The sequence below is a fragment of the Petaurus breviceps genome, unplaced genomic scaffold (assembly GCF_028583685.1).
Source record: "Petaurus breviceps papuanus isolate PSGF00001 unplaced genomic scaffold, PetGlider_PUasm1.0 178, whole genome shotgun sequence".
NCBI classification, from domain to species: Eukaryota; Metazoa; Chordata; class Mammalia; order Diprotodontia; family Petauridae; genus Petaurus; species Petaurus breviceps.
The window spans coordinates 14,689,911-14,699,785 of record NW_027185777.1 but is presented as its reverse complement, the minus strand read 5'-3'; the positions used below and the strand labels follow the sequence as shown (position 1 = coordinate 14,699,785).

The window sequence follows — 9,875 nt, the reverse complement described above, 5'->3', positions numbered from 1 at the left end:
AATAACTGGACCTAAGTCACGAGTTACAGAAGATCAGCATAGAGGGGTAAGGATCTTGAGGCAATGTTTCCGGGCATACCAGCATCCTGCTTGTTAAATATTTGTTAAATTGTTTTAATGTCTCACTTAAAGTGGTAACCAAGAGAGTTGGAGATGCACTGCTGTGGGCTATGCGGACTGCGGTTTGAGGGTCTGAAATAAGCCTCATACTGATCTGAGAGTGTGAAACTCCTGCAGTTTTAATCTACTTAGAGTGGATCAGGAAACATGATAGTAGCTGTTGACAGAGCCAGGCAAGTTTAAATGTCTGAATTTTGTTCCTGAGCTAACTACAGTTAAATAATCATCTGTGGTGGAAAGTGAAAGAAAGCTCTCCAGAGTTTGAATTTGGGTTGATTTTAAGTGCATTCCCTTGAGTCTAATTGAAGGAAAAAGTAAACAGCTTCTTTAGATTGAACGTCTTTTTAAATGACCCCAAATTACTGAGTTTCTAACTTGCCTTTTTAAGTGGAGGTTAGGGAAAGGTGATTTTGTGTGTACAGGCATAGGTCCTGAAGCATATATGGATTAATTTCGTGGAATTTAGTTTTAAAGAGGCCAAGTAAAATGGTGACTTCTTTTTAGAAGCTGAGGATTTGAGATGTGACTAATTCCATTTTAGCCTGACAACTTCTTTTGGTGTTACAGGTATAAGACTTCATAACTTAGAACAGAAAATACTCTATTACGCAAAAACTCCAGTTTCTTCACAAAAAAGTTCCTCTGGAATGAATATAATTTTCAGGGTGATGTTTTTGGTGCCATAGGAGTATCTTGGTGACTGTGTGGGACTGTGAAGTTTCAACTCAGAGTTTCTAGATTCTACACATAGACTATATTGTGGTTTTGGTTGTTTGTTGATAGATTTCTCCCTCAGAGGTTCTGTTTTTATGGTTGAGATTGTCAGTGTGAATTGGCTTGTTTAACATAGTAAAATGGTAGTAATTTTACTTTGTACTTTGAAGCAATGTTCTTTCATCTCTGCGTGGCCTTCAATTGTAAGGCAAGTGTTCTAGGGAAACATTGTAGCGATGTTTACATCAAATGTATTGTAACTGTTTATATTGTGACTTTATATTCATATGACTGCTACATTTATTTTGTAGTAAGAGAAATTAGCTTGAAGAACTTTGGCAAGCTTTGGGTTGGTTTTCTGGGAAGACAATTTAAGGCATTTGATTTTGGGGATCAAATATAGTATGACATAATTGATGTATAGAAAAATTACTGTTAAAACGAGTCCCATATTTGTATCTACTACATAAAAAATAAAAATTGCTATGCATGCTAACATTTCTTCATATGTAATATATTTATTTTGAAAACTTGGCATTGACATAGGAAGAGTTCTTGTGTTTATTTGGTCTTAGTTTTTTTTTTTTTAAGTGTCAACCTATTTTCTTTAATTGTATTAAAAAAATGAAAATAAATTTGAAATAGAACCACTCTAATGCCAATTTTATATCCGTGGACAAGACCTGTATGATATTTTGTATTAAAAGTAATTAGTTTTTATAAGCTAGTATGCATAAAATTATATAACATGAGAACTAAGTGACAAAATGTCAACAGAATGAATAAAAGAGTAAGAATAACACTGTCAGTTCATGGGTATAATGACTGGAAAAGATAGAGCAGGGAAAGATAAATGAGTCTATGAGTAGAGTCCCTTCTCTACTTTTCTAACATAATTGATATTGAAAGAAAATATATTCACTTTAATTGTTTTGTTTTAATCTGACTCTGTGTTTAAGCGTCCCTGCTCCATGTTAATTTGGACTGCTAAAGAAAAATGTACATTTGTTTTTCTGCTCTCCTCAGGCATCAAGTTATAGTAAAAAGTTCATTATACCTGAGCCCTTATGCAATCTTTGCTAATTAGTTTTGCAGTCTTGCAAATGCCTGGGAAAGTCATTGTGCCTAAATACCCTTATTTACAACTAAGAGGATTGGACTAGAATATTGATCTAGTCCCTTTCCAGTTTTAAAATTCTATGTATAACTTGATAGCCCTAGGTATATAGTATTATACTAGAAACCATAGAATACAGATCCCAATCTGTCCTGCTGTTTTGAAATGCTGCCTGGTTACTTGATATAATCTTGCAAAAGTATCTTTAGGAGAATTTGTAAGTCATTAAAAAAAGTTGAAGGAATGGAAGGAAAAATTTGGTAGACTGAGGCAGATGCAACTTCAGAGCAGGACAGTAATAGTGTCTGTTGACTTATAAACGATTTGAAATGTAAATTGAAATGTAAAAATTGGAATACAAATTTATTTAAACTTCATTTAGTAGCAGGGATAAATGTGGCATTATATTCACTTCATGTCTAACTGCTTTCTAATTTAAAGTATCCGGCAGAGAAAAGATCAGTGCCAACTTTCAAGTATTTTAAGCAGAGAATATAATTAAAAATTTAAGGAAAAGATAACTTGAGGTATTTAAATTTAATTTGAAATTAAAGTAAAAATGATCTGGGAATTGAACTTTTGAAAATATATTTTAATAGTATGTGAAACATGTGAGTGCAGCAATATGAATGAAATCTAGGAGCTGTCTTAAAAACAGATTTTAAAATATTTGTATGCAAGGTAATCTGAGGTACTTAGTAATTGGAATTTTAATGAGATTCTTACTGATTAAAGAAAGAGAAGAAATCCATTAGCATGGTAGATATTTTAAAATGTTGACATACAACTTAGAAGAAATGTAAACAAGGACAATATTTAGAAATGGTTAAATGGGAATTTCTATTTACTTATGTTTATTTAATTTGTATTGATTAACTTTTCTGTTAGGTCCATTATGTTGCATTGGGCACTGTAAGTAATGAGCACAGTGTGAAGATTTTAGAGCATTATAGGAAAAAAAACCTAGTCGTTATGTGAGATATGGAAGGAAATACACTGAAAAAAATGACTTATAATTAAACATTTGGACTGACTTAATAAAATCTTAACTGGGATCTGACTAACCAGAATCCTCAAATAGAACATTTCTGGGTTTTTTTTGTTTTTGTTTTGCTTTTTGGAGGGCAATTGGGGTTAAGTGACTTGCCCAAAGTCACAGTGCTAATAAGTATGTCAAGTGTCTGAGGCCAGATTTGAACTCAGGTCCTCCTGACTCCAGGGCCGGTGCTCTATTCACTGCACCACCTAGTTGCCCCCAAATAGAACATTTCTGTACTCCATTTCCCCCTCCCCCTTTGGAAAAAAAGTGGCACAATACAAGAGAAGATCTTATAATGGATTTAGTTTTAAAAAAAAAGTAAATAGGAGGATGTCCTGGTGTCATGACACATTCTTTTCTATATTAACAATAGAGAAAGATGAAAATTGGTAATCTGAAATATTTTCATATAATAATAATAATAACTGATTTGGAAAACACTTTATAAACATTATCTCATTTTATCCTCACAACATCCCTGGGAGGTAGGTGCTATTATTATCCTCATTTTGAGGGGAGAATAGATGAAGAAACTGAGGCAAACAGTTTACTTGCCCAAAATCATGTAAGTAAGTGTCTGAGGCTGGATTTGATGTCAGGTCTTCCTTTCTCCTAGAGGACTACGTCATCAAAAGAAGATCTCATACAGGGTGCTCATATACTTAGATCAAGAAAAATCTACTTAGCATTTTCAATGAGTGTCAGGCCTTCAGTTATTTCTGAAATTCAACAAATTAGAATATCCTAAAGCAGATCTTTCATATGACTGAAGTTTTATGGCGTGTTATTACTTCCCTAACCACTCAGAATGCAAAGAAAAAAGGAGAATGATCGCTGGCAAGATTTTGCTTGGTTACTTCTCAAGGCAATGTGGTTGGTATAGTGGAAAGAATACAGGATTTGACATAAGAAGGCCTGGGTTGACATTCTGGCTCAGCTGCTTGGTTACCTGTGTGACCGGCCTGGAGCACATAAGGCCCTTCATCTCTCTGAGCCTCTGATTCTGTAACCTTTAACACGAGGAGGCTGAACTACTCGACTTACAAGGTCTTTTTCAGCTCATGATGCTATGAAGTGATCATTATTAAAGATCATCAGATGTCATGTAGATTTGAGAATCCTTAGTGAATTTGGGAAGGCTGACATTTGAGTCCAAATTCTGATGTAGGACGCAGGATAAAACATTAATAATAATTTCTTACAATGTTTATTAATGTGGTTGTGAATAATTTGACCTAGGGCATTTAGTATACTTATAGAAATGGATATTTGAGGTTGAGATGAGATAACAGTTTAACGAATTGCACTTGGAGTAAGATTACTTGATAGGTGTCCTTTCTCTGCCAATTAGCTTTGTGATCTTGGGCAAGTCCTAACCTCTCTGAGCCTCCACCCCTTTACCCCTTTTGGTCATGGATCTAAAATGGAAAGGATCTTAGAAATACCTAGTTTCATCCTCTCATTCTGCAGTTGAGGAGACTGAGAAATTAAGAAATAGAAATTAAGTGACTTGCCCAAGGTCTAAGTATCAGAGGCAGGTTTTGAATTCAGATCCTCTCAGCCATTTGCCTCCCTCTGAGGATAACAATACTTGTATAATTAAGAATTAGAAATTAAGTGACTTGACTAAGGTCTAAGTATCAGAGGCAGGTTTTGAATTCAGATCCTCTCAGCCATCTGCCTCCCTCTGAGGATATGGTGCTACATAAATACTAATTTGATATAATTTAAATTAATATTATTGGGAAATAAAAGCAGTTGATCAAAATTAGATGAGGGAAAGTGGAACTTGTGCTGGTGTAATAGAAAGAGCCCTGGAAGACTCAACATGATAGGACCTACCATTCAGATCCCTCCTCTGATACTTCCTGTCTAGTGGGTAAGTAAGTTACCCCAACCTCCCTGGGCCTCAGTTTCAACATCATGAAGAGACTATATTAGATAGTTTTTAGAGGTCCCTTCCAGTTCTACATCTGTGGTTTTATAATCCTATGAAGTTTGGCATTCATTCAACAAGTTCTTATTGAAGGCTTATTACTGATACCAGTTGCTGTGTCCAAGTTGCACAGAATTGATTATGGGGAGAATGGTAAGGAGGCCAGGGCACTAGTATACTACTAATAATTTAGAGACAAAGTGTGAAGACCCTGAATTAGCATAATAGGAATGGGGGAAGGGAAACAGATACAAAAGAAATTCATAAGGAATAATTGACAGATCTGGGTAATTGGAAGAGGGGAAGAGAAGACTTGAGAAGGCAAGTAATTTTCATTTTGAATACTGGTGACTAGGAAATGTTGGTGTTATTAATAGAAAAAGAGAAGTCAGGAGAAGCTGGCTTTAAGAGGAATGTGGTATTAAATGTTGAGTTTGAGCTCATGGAGCATTGTGTTGAGTGACTACTAAAGACCTAGAATTGAGGGAATGAAGCACTGGAGAGAGATCAGAGCTGGAGACAACACTTTAGAAATTTTCTGCGTTGGTAGTCCTATTTGAAGCTAGGGGAGAAAGAAGGCTGGAGATGCTGTGAACACTACTAAGCATGCTTTGCCATCCCTTATAAATACTGCACTGCAGTATTTGGAGTCATCAGACCTGGGTTTGAATCTTCTAGCTCTGTTACTATTTTATCTGTGTGAATACAAGGAAAATCACCTTACCTCTCTGGCCTCTGTTTGCTAGAAGAGCAAGAACTAGAGTGGGAAAGGGAAGATTGGCAAAAAACTAAACACATTTTGCAGAAATTGAGGTATTACTGGTTTGAATAGCTGGGAGAGGAAAAAAGAATGGAAAGGTGGCATGGGGCATTTTTTGCTATGACCTTCTAGTACTGCCCGTATAGAACTGAAAGCCTGTGTACTTTTCCCCACTGGCTTAGTCAAATCAACTGAAATTGCAATTAATTTTATTTTTGCTTGTCTTTGTAGCCTGTTCCTTTTACTGTGAAGTCAAGTTGATTTTTTTGCATTTGAAGCTAAATGCTAGATTTGAAGTTCATTGTTTCCCCCCCCCCCAAAGTGAAAGGTCAGTTTTTGAAACAGGAAAGTCCTGCTGTTTTAACAGTTTGCTCAGTTTATAGTTACATGGTTCATAGCTTCCTGTCTTTTTGACACATAGTAAGCACTTAAATGCTTTATCTATCTTTTCTAAGACCTATTATCCTTTTAGAGGTGATTGGTGTGTGTATTATGAATTATTACCCACCTCTCTCCCCCATTCTAGGAATCTAGAAGATAAAAGAAGTATCTGTTTATATTTAGAATATTAGGAACCTCTTAAAAGAATTCAAAGACTGAGCTTTAAGATACCCTTATATTTAGGGGGCAGGAGGAAGAAGAGAACCCAACTAAAAAAGATAAAAGAGGAAGTAGTCAGAAATGTGGTAGAAGAATCAGGATGGGTGTAGCATCGTGGACTTAATGGAGTTTTAAGAAAGAGTAAGATAGATAACTGTCTGTGCTCCAAAGAGTTGGTATGGATGAGGACTGCTGGGGAAGGCCAGATTTTGTGAAGAGGTCATTGGTGACCTCTGAGAGCAGTCTCTGGTGGTTGGGGTGGAAGGAGTTAAGGAATCCTTGAGTGATGAGGAAGTGAGTAAGTATGATAAGTGGAGGAAATGAATGCCTAGGTGAGAGGAAGAGACAGAAAAGCAGTAAGTTATAGGGTAGCAGGATTAAAGGAAGAGTTTTTGGTTGGTTTTATGTTGGGAGATCTTACAGAGTGGCTACAGTCCTTTCTAATGCATCAACATGAATATGCAAGCTCTGCTCCTGGACTAAGGCAGTATCCTTCCAGTGGCTTCTTTGCCTCCATTCTCTGTGTCCCTGCACAACCAACTCCATAACTTATGGAAAAAAGGAAAATGAAGTTAGAAAATATTGTTAAATGTTTTCAGCTTGAATCAAGTTAAGTCAGTGATGGCAACTACAATTGTGAACTATTTTACCTGTACCCCCAAACTCCCCTGTATCTTAATAAAGTTACATTGTGCATTTGACCACATATCCATGTCAGATTATTGTAGACAAAATGGTTGTCATAAAAAGTAGGAGGGAAGGCTGAGAACCCAGCATAATCTTTGGAGAAATCTCTGTCCTAATAACTCTAACCCCTGCCTTTTTAACCCTTAGATGGTAGCAATACCAGATCTTCTAGGCTCAGGATAGTTCTGTGTTGTTAGTAGTACCAAACTAAAACTGAAGTTCTTTCTCCCTGAAATCTGAATAGTAACAACTATATTTATTCTAATATTTTTCTTCCCTTGCATTTAAGAACTGTGCTTAAGCAGAATATAGTTAATTAAATAGGGGAAAAATATTGTTTGATCTACTGTTTTTTTTCTTTCAACTTAAATTTATATTTAGCATATTCAACATGCCAAAAAAACAGAATTACTGAAACTGTTACTTTTTACATTTTTTTGCTTTTTGGAGTGAAGTTGGGGTTGTGACTTGCCCAAGGTCACATGGATATTTTTTGTGTTAAGTGTCTGAGGCTGGATCCCAACCCAGGTCCTCCTGACTCCAGGGCAGGTGCTCTATTCACTGCTCCACCTAGCAGCCCCCTAAACTGTTACTTTTTACAGAGTTTAAATTAGTAAGGCCACTGCTACAGCTGGTATTCTTACTGTAGCATGAATTGATTAATTATCCAGGATTTTTCTTGCCTCTTTCCTCCCTCATTTTGTTCTTTTGTCTTTTTCACTCATCTTTAGCACCTTCACAAGTATATTGATTCGACTAATTCATTAGTACCACACCATAACCAACTGCAACATTTCTGTTCCAGGGAACTCATAATATGATGTCTATCTATACATTTTCATTTGTCTCTGTCTTATGAATAGGAAATGGAAGGGAAAGCAGGTTAGATAAATTAACAATAGTTTCAGTATTAGTAACAGACTATGTCTATGAAAATGGAAAGAAACTGATAAAAAGGCCTTAAGTCTGCTAATTGACAGGTCTTGGTGATTGGAGGAGGAAAGGGGAAGACTGAGGAGTCAGAAGTCACTGAGTTTCCGAACTTTAGAGACCAGGAAATGGTTAGATCATTAACAGAAATAAGGAGGTCAGGAGGAGAATCTGGTTTTAGTGGGAAGATTATTTTAGGTTGGGATATTTGATTTTGAAGAGACTGATACATTCAATTGGAAATGATTATTGAGACCTGGAATTGAGCGGCCAGAGTGTAGGAGAGTATGGGAGATGAGAGATGGAGATAAAGACTTGGATATTTGCTTCATGGTGGTAGTGGGGAAGGGTAGAGGTGTTGAACAATTTCTTTCATGTTATGTGCCATCTATTTTGAATATTCTTCACTAGAGTATTTGGAATCATAAGATCTACATTTGAATGTCAGCTCTGCCATTGCCTGTTTGAACATGGTCAAGTAACCTCTCCAGGCTTCAAATTATCTTATTCATTGTATGAGGGGGTTAAATTAGATGAGCTTCCAACTCTAAAACTCAGTGATCCCAATTCTGAAACAAAGGTCTTGTACCCAGTTTTCTGGTGAAAGCATATTGGACAATGCATGCCCCTTTAGATGATAATTAATGTGGAAGTTTGTTAAGAGAGGGACTGTTTACACCTTGAAACATTTACTTTGGTTGGCCCAGTTTAGTTCATTGCACCTTGTAGTAGCAGCTTGGATAGCCTTCTATGATATAGTCTGCATACCTATCCAGCAAATAGAGTTGTGCTGCAGCAAAAATTGCTTCAAATGTGAATATTTCTGTAGAACTGATCCTAGTATCAAATCTGTAATGACAATGGAAGGAACACTGTTACCCCTCTAGGTAGAGCTTTATTTTGGTGTGGTATTCAGTGCTACATCGTAAGGCTTTTTCTTGTACATGTAAAAAGAATAACCACCTTAAAAAAAAGTACCTCTGCTGGTTATTTTGAGTTTTTCTTTAAAATTTGGTAGAGCTAGATACATTTTTTGAAATCCAGTTGTTCCTATCATTACTTTTAATACTTTTAATTTAAGTGAAAATATTTGTGTCTGCTCTTTATAAGGCATTGTGCTAGAAACTGAAGGGGATACAGAGGTAGATAGGACACAGGCACTGCAGTCAAGGACTTTATAATCTAGCAAGTAAGATAAGACAAGTACTCAGATGAGTAGAGTGCAAAGCATAATGTAGGTATGAAAGACACATATGGAATTCTTTGTGCGTTTGTAATGTAATGCCAAAAGAAGGCAACTTCCCAGGTTCAAAATACCAGCATAGGTGCTCTCTATTTTATTTAGTGACAAACCAAGAACAGAGAAGATCAAAACATGACATCATTCAAAATACAGCATTTACTAAGTGTGATTAAACAATCTCCAAGTACTACCCCACCCCAGGATCTTCCAATCATTCAATCAATTACAAAGTCTCTGTTCTAAATACTTCTCCACCCCTAGGCTATACCTTCATTTGGTCCACCACAAAACCCCTCTTCTCAAATGGAGATTAGTTTCCAAACATAGGTAAAATACCTTCACTTGTCAATCACAGAGCACAATAAGGTCAAAAGTTCCCCACCCCTGGATCACAATTGAATCTACCCCAGAGTTACATCAAGTTTAAACACAGTACTTAATACCCAAATGGAGGTCTTTTCTTCATCTTGACACGAGGCAAGTTCTCAGCAATCTTAGTTCCTGGAGAGACAAGGCTTAGCAAGGCCATAAGATACATTGCCAGTCCCTTCATGAATTTGTCCTCTGTCTGTAGAACAGCCCTAGAACCCCTGAACACATTAGCAAAGCCCTCTCCCAGGATTTCTGTAAACATACAACAAGAAAATCCTTCTTCAGGGCTTCTGAACCAACAGAAAGGCTCCCAGACCCCTGCAACAACAGTACTGTCCCTCACCAGTGGACAGTATT

At 36.5% G+C, this 9,875-nt stretch overlaps 1 protein-coding gene across 2 annotated transcripts in view; it reads left to right on the top strand.

The window, feature by feature from the left end:
- PIP4K2A (phosphatidylinositol-5-phosphate 4-kinase type 2 alpha) overlaps positions 1 to 9,875 on the top strand; it is a 212,579-nt gene that overhangs the window by 833 nt on the left and 201,871 nt on the right. The gene's annotated exons all lie outside the window — the stretch shown is intronic.